The 10194-nt window shown below is 35.6% G+C and overlaps 1 pseudogene; it reads left to right on the top strand.

Moving 5' to 3' along the window:
* The first annotated feature begins 4437 nt into the window (after nucleotides 1-4437).
* On the top strand, nucleotides 4438-5961 carry LOC147001622 (MOB-like protein phocein pseudogene; annotated as a pseudogene).
* The last annotated feature ends 4233 nt before the right edge of the window (nucleotides 5962-10194 follow it).

Genomic DNA, 10194 nt, shown 5'->3' with positions numbered 1-10194 from the left:
GTCTAAAATGAGAAAATCATATTGTAGGACCCATAATATGCCGAGAAACCCTGAAAAACGGCGAAAATTAAAAATACATGCTTTAGGATACAGAATATGGCAAGAAACACTGAAAAAAAGTAGAAAATTAAAAACTCACACTGAAGGACCCGGAATATGGCGAGAAAACCTGAAAAAGGTGGAAAATGAGAAAATCACACTATAGAACCCAGTATTGGGAAAAAACTTGAAAAACGTCAAAAATGAGGTAATCACACTGTAGGACCCAGAATATGGTGAGAAAACCTGAAAAACATGGAAAATTAAATATTCACACTGTAGGACAGAGAATATGCCAAGAAACACTGAAAAATATGGAAAATGAGAAAATCACACTGTAGGACCCAGTATATGACGAAAAAAATCTTAAAAACGTTTAAAATTAAAATTCATACTGTAGGATCCAGAATATGGCAAGAAACCCTGAAAAACGTGGAAAATATAAAATTCACACTGTAGGATGAAAAACATGGCGAAAAACCCTGAAAAAAGTAGAAAATTAAAAACTCACGTTGAAAGACCCGGAATATGGCGAGAAAACCTGAAAAAGGTGGAAATGAGAAAAATCACACTGTAGGACACAGAAATGCGAAAAAACTTGAAAAAGTGGAAAATGAGAAAATCACACTATAGGACCCAGAATTACGAAAAAAAAAACTTGAAAAACGTGGAAAATGAGAAAATCACAGTGCAGGACCCAGAATATGCCTAGAAACCCTGAAAAATGTGAAAATTAAAAATTCACACTGTAGGACCCAGAAAATGGCTAGAAACCATGAAAAAAGTGGAAAATTAAAAACGCACACTGAAGGACCCGAATATGGCTAGAAAACCTGAAAAAGGTGGAAAATGAGAAAATCACACTGTAGGACCCAGAATTACGAAAAAACTTGAAAAACGTGGAAAATGAGAAAATCACAGTGCAGGACCCAGAATATGCCTAGAAACCCTGTAAAACGTGAAAATTAAAAATTCACACTGTCGGACCCAGAATATGGCGAGAAAACCTGAAAGAGGTGGAAATGAGAAAATCACGTTGTAGGACCCGGAATATGGCAATAAAACCTGAAAAACGTGGAAATGAGAAAATCATACTGTAGGACCCAGAATATTACGAAAAAACCTGAAAAACGTGGAAAATTGACAATTCATAGTGAAGGACTTGGAATATGGCAAGAAAACCTAAAAACGAGGAAAATTAAAAACTAACAATGAAGGACCCAGAATATGGCTACAACACCTGAAAAATATGGAAAATTAAATATTCACACTGTTGGACCCAGAATATGCCGAGAAACCCTGAAAAACGTGAAAATTAAAAATTCAAACTGTAGGACCCAGAATATGGCAAGAAACCATGACAAAATTGGAAAATTAAAAATTCACACTCTAGGACCTAGAATATGGTGAGAAACACTGAAAAACTTGGAAAATTATATATTCACACTGTAGGACCCAGAATATGGCGAGAATGCTGAAAAACGTGGAAAATTAAAAATTCACACTGTAGGACCAGTATATGGCAAGAAACCTTGAAAAACGTGGAAAATTAAAAATACACACTGTAGGATGCAGAATATGCCGAGAAAACGTGAAAAAGTTGGAAAATGAGAAAATCATACTGTAGGATCCAGAATATGACAAAAAAATCTTAAAAAGTTTAAAATTAAAAATTCACACTGTAGGACCCCGAATATGGCGAGAAAACCTGAAAACCGCGGAAAATTAAAAATTCACACTGAAGGACCCGGAATATGGCATGAAAATCTGAAAAACGAGGAAAATTAAAAACTCAAACTGAAGGACCCAGAATATGGGGAGAAAACCTGAAAAACATGGAAAATTAAATATTCACACTGTAGGACCTAGAATAAGGGGAGAAACAATGAAAAACGTGGAAAATTAAAAATTCACACTGTCGGACCAGAATATGGCAAGAAACCTTGAAAAACGAGGAAATTTTAAATTTCACACTGTAGGACACAGAATATGGCGAGAAACCCTGAAAAAAGTAGAAAATAAAAACTCACTGAAGGACCCTGAATATGGCAAGAAAACCTAAAAAAGTTGGAAAATGAGAAAATCATACTGTAGGATCCAGTATATGACGAAAAAAACTTAAAACGTTTAAAATTAAAAATTCACACTGTAGGACCCCGAATATGGCGAGAAAACCTGAAAAACGTGGAAAATTAAAAATTCACACTGAAGGACCTGGAATATGGGGAGAAAACCTGAAAAACATGGAAAATTTAATATTCACACTGTAGGACCTAGAATAAGGGGAGAAACACTGAAAAACGTGGAAAATTAAAAATTCACACTGTAGGACCAGAATATGGCAAGAAACCTTGAAAAACGTGGAAAATTTAAAATTCTCACAGTAGGACGCAGAATATGGCGAGTAGGACGCAGAATATGGCGAGAAACCCTGAAAAAAGTAGAAAATAAAAACTCACTGAAGGACCCTGAATATGGCAAGAAAACCTGAAAAAGTTGGAAAATTAGAAAATCACACTGTAGGACCCAGAATTATGAAAAAACTTGAAAAAGGAGGAAAATTTTAAAATCACACTCAGGACCCAGAATATGCCTTGAAACCCTGAAAAAGTGAAAATTAAAAATTCACACTGTCGAACCCAAAATATGGCGAGAAACCATGAAAAAAGTGGAAAATTAAAAACTCACACTGAAGGAACCGAATATGGCTAAAAAACCTGAAAATGTGGAAAATTAGAAAATCCCACTGTCGGACCCAGAATTACGAAAAAACTTGGAAAATGTGGAAAATAGGAAAATCACACTGCAGAACCCAGAATATGGCGAGAAAACCTGAAAAGTATGGAAAATTAATATTCACACTGTAGGACCCAGAATATGCCGAGAAACCCTGAAAAACGTGAAAATTAAAAATTCACACTGGAGGACCCAGAATATGGAAAGAAACCATGAAAAAATTGGAAAATTAAAAATTCATACTGTAGGACATAGAATAGGGCAAGAAACAATGTAAAACGTGGAAAATTAAAAAAATCACACTGAAGGACCTGGAATATGGCAAGAAAACCTGAAAAACGTGGAAAATTAAAAATTCACAATGAAGGACCCAGAATATGGCTAGAAAACCTGAAAAATATGGAAAATTATATATTCACACTGTAGGACCCAGAATATGCCGAGAAAACCTGAAAGTGTTCGAAAATGAGAAAATCAAACTGTAGGACACAGAATATGACGAAAAAAAACGTAAAATGGTTTAAAATTACAAATTCACACTTTTGGACCCCGAATATGGCGAGAAAACCTGAAAAATGTGGAAAATTAAAAATGCACACTAAAGGACCCGGAATATGGCAAGAAAACCTTAAAAACATGGAAATGCCGAGAAAACCTGAAAAGCATGGAAAATTAAATATTCACACTGTAGGACTAGAATATGGCAAGAAACCTTGAAAAACATGAAAAAAATAAAATTCACACTGTAGGACTCAGAACATGGCAAGAAACCCTGAAAAAAGTAGAAAATTAAAAACTCAAACTGAAGGACCCCGAATATGGCGAGAAAACCTGAAAAAGGTGGAAAATGAGAAAATCACATTGTAGGACCCATAATTGCTATAAAACTTGAAAAACGTCGAAAATGAGAAAATCATATTGTAGGATCCAGAATATGCCGAGAAACCCAAAAACGTTGAAAATTAAAAACACACGCTGTAGGACGCAGAATATGGCGAGAAACCCTGAAAAAAGTAGAAAATTAAAAACTCACACTGAAGGACCTGGAATATGGCAAGAAAACCTGAAAAACGTGGAAATGAGAAAATCACACTGAAGTACCCAGATATGGCGAGAAAACCTTAAAAACGAGGAAAATTAAAAACTCACACTGAAGGACCCAGAATATGGCAAGAAAACCTGAAAAACATGGAAACTTAAATATTCACACTGTAGGACCAAAAATATGGCGAGAAATATTGAAAAATGTGGAACATTAAAAATTCACACTGTAGGACAAGCATATGGCAAGAAACCTTGAAAAACGTGGAAAATTAAAAACTCACACTGTAGGACCCAGAATATGCCGAGTAAAACTGAAAAAGTTGGAAAATGAGAAAATCACACTGTAGGACCCAGAATATGACAAAAAAACTTAAAAACGTTTAAAATTAAAAATTCACACTGTGTTACCCAGAATATGGCGAGAAACCCTGAGAAAAGTAGAAAATTAAAAACTCACACTGAAGAACCCCAAACATGGCGAGAAAACCTGAAAAGGTAGAAAATGGGAAAATCACACTGTAGGACCCAGAATTGCTAAAAAACTTGAAAAACGTCGAAAATGAGAAAATCACACTGTAGGTCACAGAATATGCCGAAAAACCCTGACAAACGAGCCGCCCAGACTCTGGCACTATGGTCATGGCGGAGGGGACGGCAGTGCTGAGGAGGAACAGGCCAGGCACCAAGGCGCAGGATTTCTATAATTGGCCTGATGAATCATTTGATGAAATGGACAGTACACTTGCTGTTCAGCAGTATATTCAACAGAACATAAGGGCAGACTGCTCCAATATTGACAAAATTCTTGAATCACCTGAAGGCCAAGATGAAGGTGTATGGAAGTATGAACATTTAAGGCAATTCTGCCTTGAACTAAATGGACTTGCTGTCAAACTTCAGAGTGAATGCCATCCAGATACCTGTACTCAGATGACAGCAACTGAACAATGGATTTTTCTTTGTGCAGCTCATAAAACTCCAAAAGAGTGTCCTGCCATAGATTATACAAGACACACACTGGATGGTGCTGCATGTCTTCTGAATAGCAATAAATATTTTCCCAGCAGGGTTAGCATAAAAGAATCATCTGTAGCAAAACTAGGATCAGTGTGCCGTAGGATTTATAGAATATTTTCACATGCCTATTTTCATCACTGGCAGATATTTGATGAATATGAAAATGAAACATTTTTATGTCATCGGTTTACCAAATTTGTGATGAAATATAATCTGATGTCGAAGGATAACCTGATTGTACCAATTTTAGAAGAGGAAGTTCAGAACTCAGTTTCTGGGGAAAGTGAAGCATGAAGGAATCACGTAGAACAATGTACTGATCACATAATTAACAATGATGTACTGTATATATATCATTTTAGACACATCAATCATGTATCCATATAATAGCTTATTTGTTTAGTATAGGGTTTTGTATGCTATGTGTTGCCTTTTTAAATGGGAAATACATTTTAAGTTATTCATGAGCTGTATATTCACTGGTGTGGCACTCATGGTTTTTAAATAAGTTTAGTATTATCTGTTTATAATGCCTGTTAATAAAAGAATTTACAGTTTGGTAAAATTGCTGCTAAACAATCATTGGATCACAGTCCTTTCAAATCTATAGAAGAATGAGCTTGTGTTTCACACAAGCACCTAACAAGTACTAAAGAGATCATATTTGCTTTGTTTTCATCCCTAAGTTTTAATTTAATTTAATTTTAGAAAATTCAGTAGTATTCCATCTGTACGGTTAACTTTTCCAAAATGAGATAAAAGTGTTTAAAAGTTCTGTTTATAGCATTTGATCTGCATACCGATCATGTATATGTTCAGAGCAACCCGAGGAGCTGTTAGTGATACTTAAGCTCCCTCGACATCAAGTGTACTCCAGGCCAGTGTACTTGGAAACATTGCCTGTTTCGTGACAGTGGATCATTAAGTCCATGGTGACAATGACAAGGCACAAACGTGATGTCCCATGGACTTGCCCCTTCTTGTTTCCCTTAGTCCTCTGGGAAGTACACTAGTCAGGAAATTTATTTACCAAACTATGGTTAGTGATGGCGCTTCCCTATTTATATTTGTATTAATTGCTTACAGAGCATACCTCATACTAGCAGTGATGTTACACTACAGGAAAACTGTACTGCCTACCTTTGATTTTTGAAATTGTTGTAACTACTTAGAAAATAGTCCTTAATATAGTTTGAGTTTTCCTTTTAGTAATATTAATCTTTTCACCTAACCCTAGGCAGCATTAAATAGATATGAAAAAAAGATAGTGTATTAATTTTATTCTCCCTCCTTAAAAGCTTATTATTTGAAGTATATGCACACATAAGACTATTTACGATAATTCACAGGTTAAGTGGTGTTGATAAGTGGTCATACTTTGATTTCTTATTTCATCGTCTTAAGAATTTAATTGCAGCCGGGCGGTGGTGGCGCACGCCTTTAATCCCAGCACTTGGGAGGCAGAGGCAGGCGGATTTCTGAGTTCGAGGCCAGCCTGGTCTACAGAGTGAGTTCCGGGACAGCCAGAGCTACATAGAGAAACCCTGTCTCGAAAAACCAAAAAAAAAAAAAAAAGAAGAATTTAAGTGCAGACTTACATAACATGACATGATTAGTGGAGTTTCTCATTAAACGCTGAGGTCTCTATGCCACACTGTAACAAGGCACTAAGACAGAATAGAGACCTGTGCAGTTGGGACAGCTGAAGCCATCTTTACCAATTTAACAAAAGAAACTTCTTTTTTATTTAAGAGCTATTTGCAAATGAAACTGAAAAATGCATTCATCTTGTTTGTTTTTCTAATTATTTGAAGAAATGATTTGTATTGTATTATAAGACAAGTATACACAGACAAATTGGGAAATGACAGCACACTGAGAGTGTGTGTAGAGTCGACGCCTGTCAGAGCCTGTGCTGTGCCAGTGGTCACGGTCATCACTGTATCTGAGCCCACAGTTATCTTCTAAGAAGTTATGTTCGAACATTGACTGAAATTAGGTGTTTATATTACTGTCACCATAAATCATTGGGGTTAGTAATTTTTAAATAAACCTGGTAAATATCTGAGAGACTAACCTATATTAAGTTCATAAATTATACATAGTATAGCAATGTTGCTGTTCTCTAGTTGGAGTCTCACGGTGGGTTTCTGTCATTTGACTGTTTCTCAGGGAACAGTTAAGGTAGTGATTGGGTTGTGGATGTGACTGAGTAATTGGAACACTTTGTGAATATATGGCTTAGTGTTAACAGGAAAATAAAGTATGGTTTTCTTTTTATACTTAAAAAAAAAAACCCTGACAAACTTGGAAAATTAAAAATACATGCTGTAGGAATCAGAATATTGTGAGAAACCATGAAAAAAAGTAAAATATTAAAAGCTCACAATGAAGGATCCCGAATATGGCGAGAAAACCTGAAAAAGTTGGAAAATCAGAAAATCACACTGTAGGACCCAGAATTACGAAATAACTTGAAAAACGTGGAAAATGAGAAAATCACTCTGTAGGACACAGAATATGGCGAGAAACCCTGAAAAACGTGGAAAATATAAAATTCACACTGTAGGACGTAGATTATGGCAAGAAACCCTGAAAAAAGTAGAAAATTAAAAACTCACACTGAAGGACCCCGAATATGGCGAGAAACCTGAAAACGGTGGAAAATGAGAAAATCACACTATAGGACCCAGAATTGCGAAAAAAACTTGAAAAACGTCGAAAATGAGATAATAAACACTGTAGGACCCAGATTATGCTGAGAAACCATGATAAATGTGGAAAATTAAAAATATATGCTGTAGGACCCAGAATATGGTTAGAAACCCTTAAAAAAAGTAGAAAATTAAAAACTCACAATGAAGGACCCGGAATATGGCGAGAAAACCTGAAAAAGTTGGAAAATGACATATTCGCACTGTAGGAACCAAAATTACGAAAAAACTTGAAAAATGTGGAAAATGACAAAATCACACTGCAGGACCCAGAATATGCCGAGAAACCCTGAAAAACGTGAAAATTAAAAATTCACACTGTCCGACCCAGAATATAGCGAGAAACCATGAAAAAAGTGGAAAATTAAAAATTCACACTGTATTACCCAGAATATGGCAAGAAACACTGAAAAAGGTGGAAAATGAGAAAATCACACGGGTAGGACCCAGAATATTACGAAAAAAACTGAAAAACGTGGAAAATTTAAAATTCACACTGTAAGACCCAGAATATGGCAGGAAACCCTAAAAAAAGTATAAAACTAAAAACTCACACTGAAGGACCCGAATATGGCGAGAAAACCTGAAAAAGGTAGAAAATGTGAAAATCACACTGAAGGACCCAGAATATGCCGAGAAACCCTGAAAAACGTGAAAATTAAAAATTCACACTGTAGGACCCAGAATATTCCGAGAAAACCTGTAAAAGTTGGAAAATGAGAAAATCACATTGTAGGACCGTTTAAAATTAAAATTCATACTGTAGGACCCAGAATATGGCGAGAAACCCTGAAAAACGTGGAAAATTTAAAATTCACACTGTAGGACGCAGAACATGGAGAGAAACCCTGAAAAAAGTAGAAAATTACAAACTCAAACTTAAGGACCCTGAATATGGCAAGAAAACCTGAAAAAGTTGGAAAATGAGAAAATCACACTGTAGGACACAGAATTGCAAAAAAACTTGAAAAACGTCGAAAATGAGAAAATCACATTGTAGGACCCAGAACATGCCGAGAAACCCTGAAAAACGTGGAAAATTAAAAATACACATTGTAGGACCCAGAATATGGCGAGAAAACCTGAAATAAGTAGAAAATTAAAAACTCACACTGAAGGACCCGGAATATGGCAGGAAAACATGAAAAAGGTGGAAAATGAGAAAATCACACTATAGGACACAGAAATACGAAAAAACTTGAAAATATTGGAAAATGAGAAAATCACACTTGAGGACCAAGAATATGCGAAGAAACCCTGAAAAACGAGGAAAATTAAAAATACAGGCTGTAGGACCCAGAATATGCCGAGAAACCGTGAAAAACGTACAAAAATAAAAACTCACACTGAAGGACCCAGAATATGGTGAGAAAACCTGAAAAAGGTTGAAAATGAGAAAATCACTTCTAGGACCCTGAATTTCGAAAAAACTTGAAAAACGACGAAAATGAGAAAATCACACTGTAGGACCCAGAATTATGAAAAAACTTGAAAAACGTGGAAAATGAGAAAATCACACTACAGGACCCAGAATATGCCGAGAAACCCTCAAAATCGTGAAAATTAAAAATTCACACTGTCGGACCCAAATATGGCGATAAACCATGAAAAAAGTGGAAAATTAAAAATTCACACTGTATTACCCAGAATATAGCGAGAAACACTGAAAAATGTGGAAAGTTTAAAATTCACACTGAAGGACCTGGAATATGGCAAGAAAACCTGAAAAACTTGGAAATGAGAAAATCACACTGTAGGACCCAGAATATGACGAAAAAACCTGAAAAACGTGGAAAATTAAAAACTCACACTGAAGGACCCTGAATATGGCGATAAAACTTGAAAAAGGTGGAAAATGAGAAAATCACACTACCGAACCCAGAATATGCTGAGAAACCCTGAAAATCGTGAAAAATAAAAATCACACTTTCGGACCCAGAATATGTTGATAAACCAGGGAAAAAGTGGAAAATTAAAAATTCACACTGAAGGACCCGGAATATGGCGAGAAAACCTGAAAAACGAGGAAAATTTAAAACTCACACTGAAGGTCCCAGAATATGGTGAGAAAACCTGAAAAACATGGAAAATTAAATATACACACTGTAGGAACCAGAATATGGCCAGAAACACTGAAAAATGTGGAATGTTAAAAATTCACACTGTAGGACCAGAATATGGCAAGAAACCTTGAAAAACGTGGAAAATTAAAAATTCACACTGTAGGACCCAGAATATTCAGAGAAAACCTGTAAAAGTTGGAAAATGAGAAAATCACACTGTAGGACCCAGAATATTACAAAAAATCTTAAATGTGTTTAAAATTAAAATTCATACTGTAGGACCCAGAATATAGCGAGAAACCCTGAAAAACCTGGAAAATTTAAAATTCACACTGTAGGACGAAGAACATGGCGAGAAACCCTGAAAAAGGTAGATAATTAAAATCTCAAACTGAAGGACCCCGAACATGGCGAAAAAAATTGAAAAACGTGGAAAATGAGAAAATCACACTGTAGGACCCAGAATAGCAAAAAAAAAAAAAAAAAACGTCGAAAATGAGAAAATCACATTGTAGGACCAGAATATGCCGAGAAACCCTGAAAAACGTGGAAAATTAAAATACATGCATTAGGACCCAGAA

This window comes from Mus caroli, unplaced genomic scaffold, assembly GCF_978045245.1.
Source record: "Mus caroli unplaced genomic scaffold, Mus_caroli_1 scaffold_13, whole genome shotgun sequence".
In the NCBI taxonomy this organism is placed as follows: Eukaryota; Metazoa; Chordata; class Mammalia; order Rodentia; family Muridae; genus Mus; species Mus caroli.
Note: the sequence above shows the minus strand (reverse complement) of the source record. Positions and strands in the feature narration are given on the sequence as shown.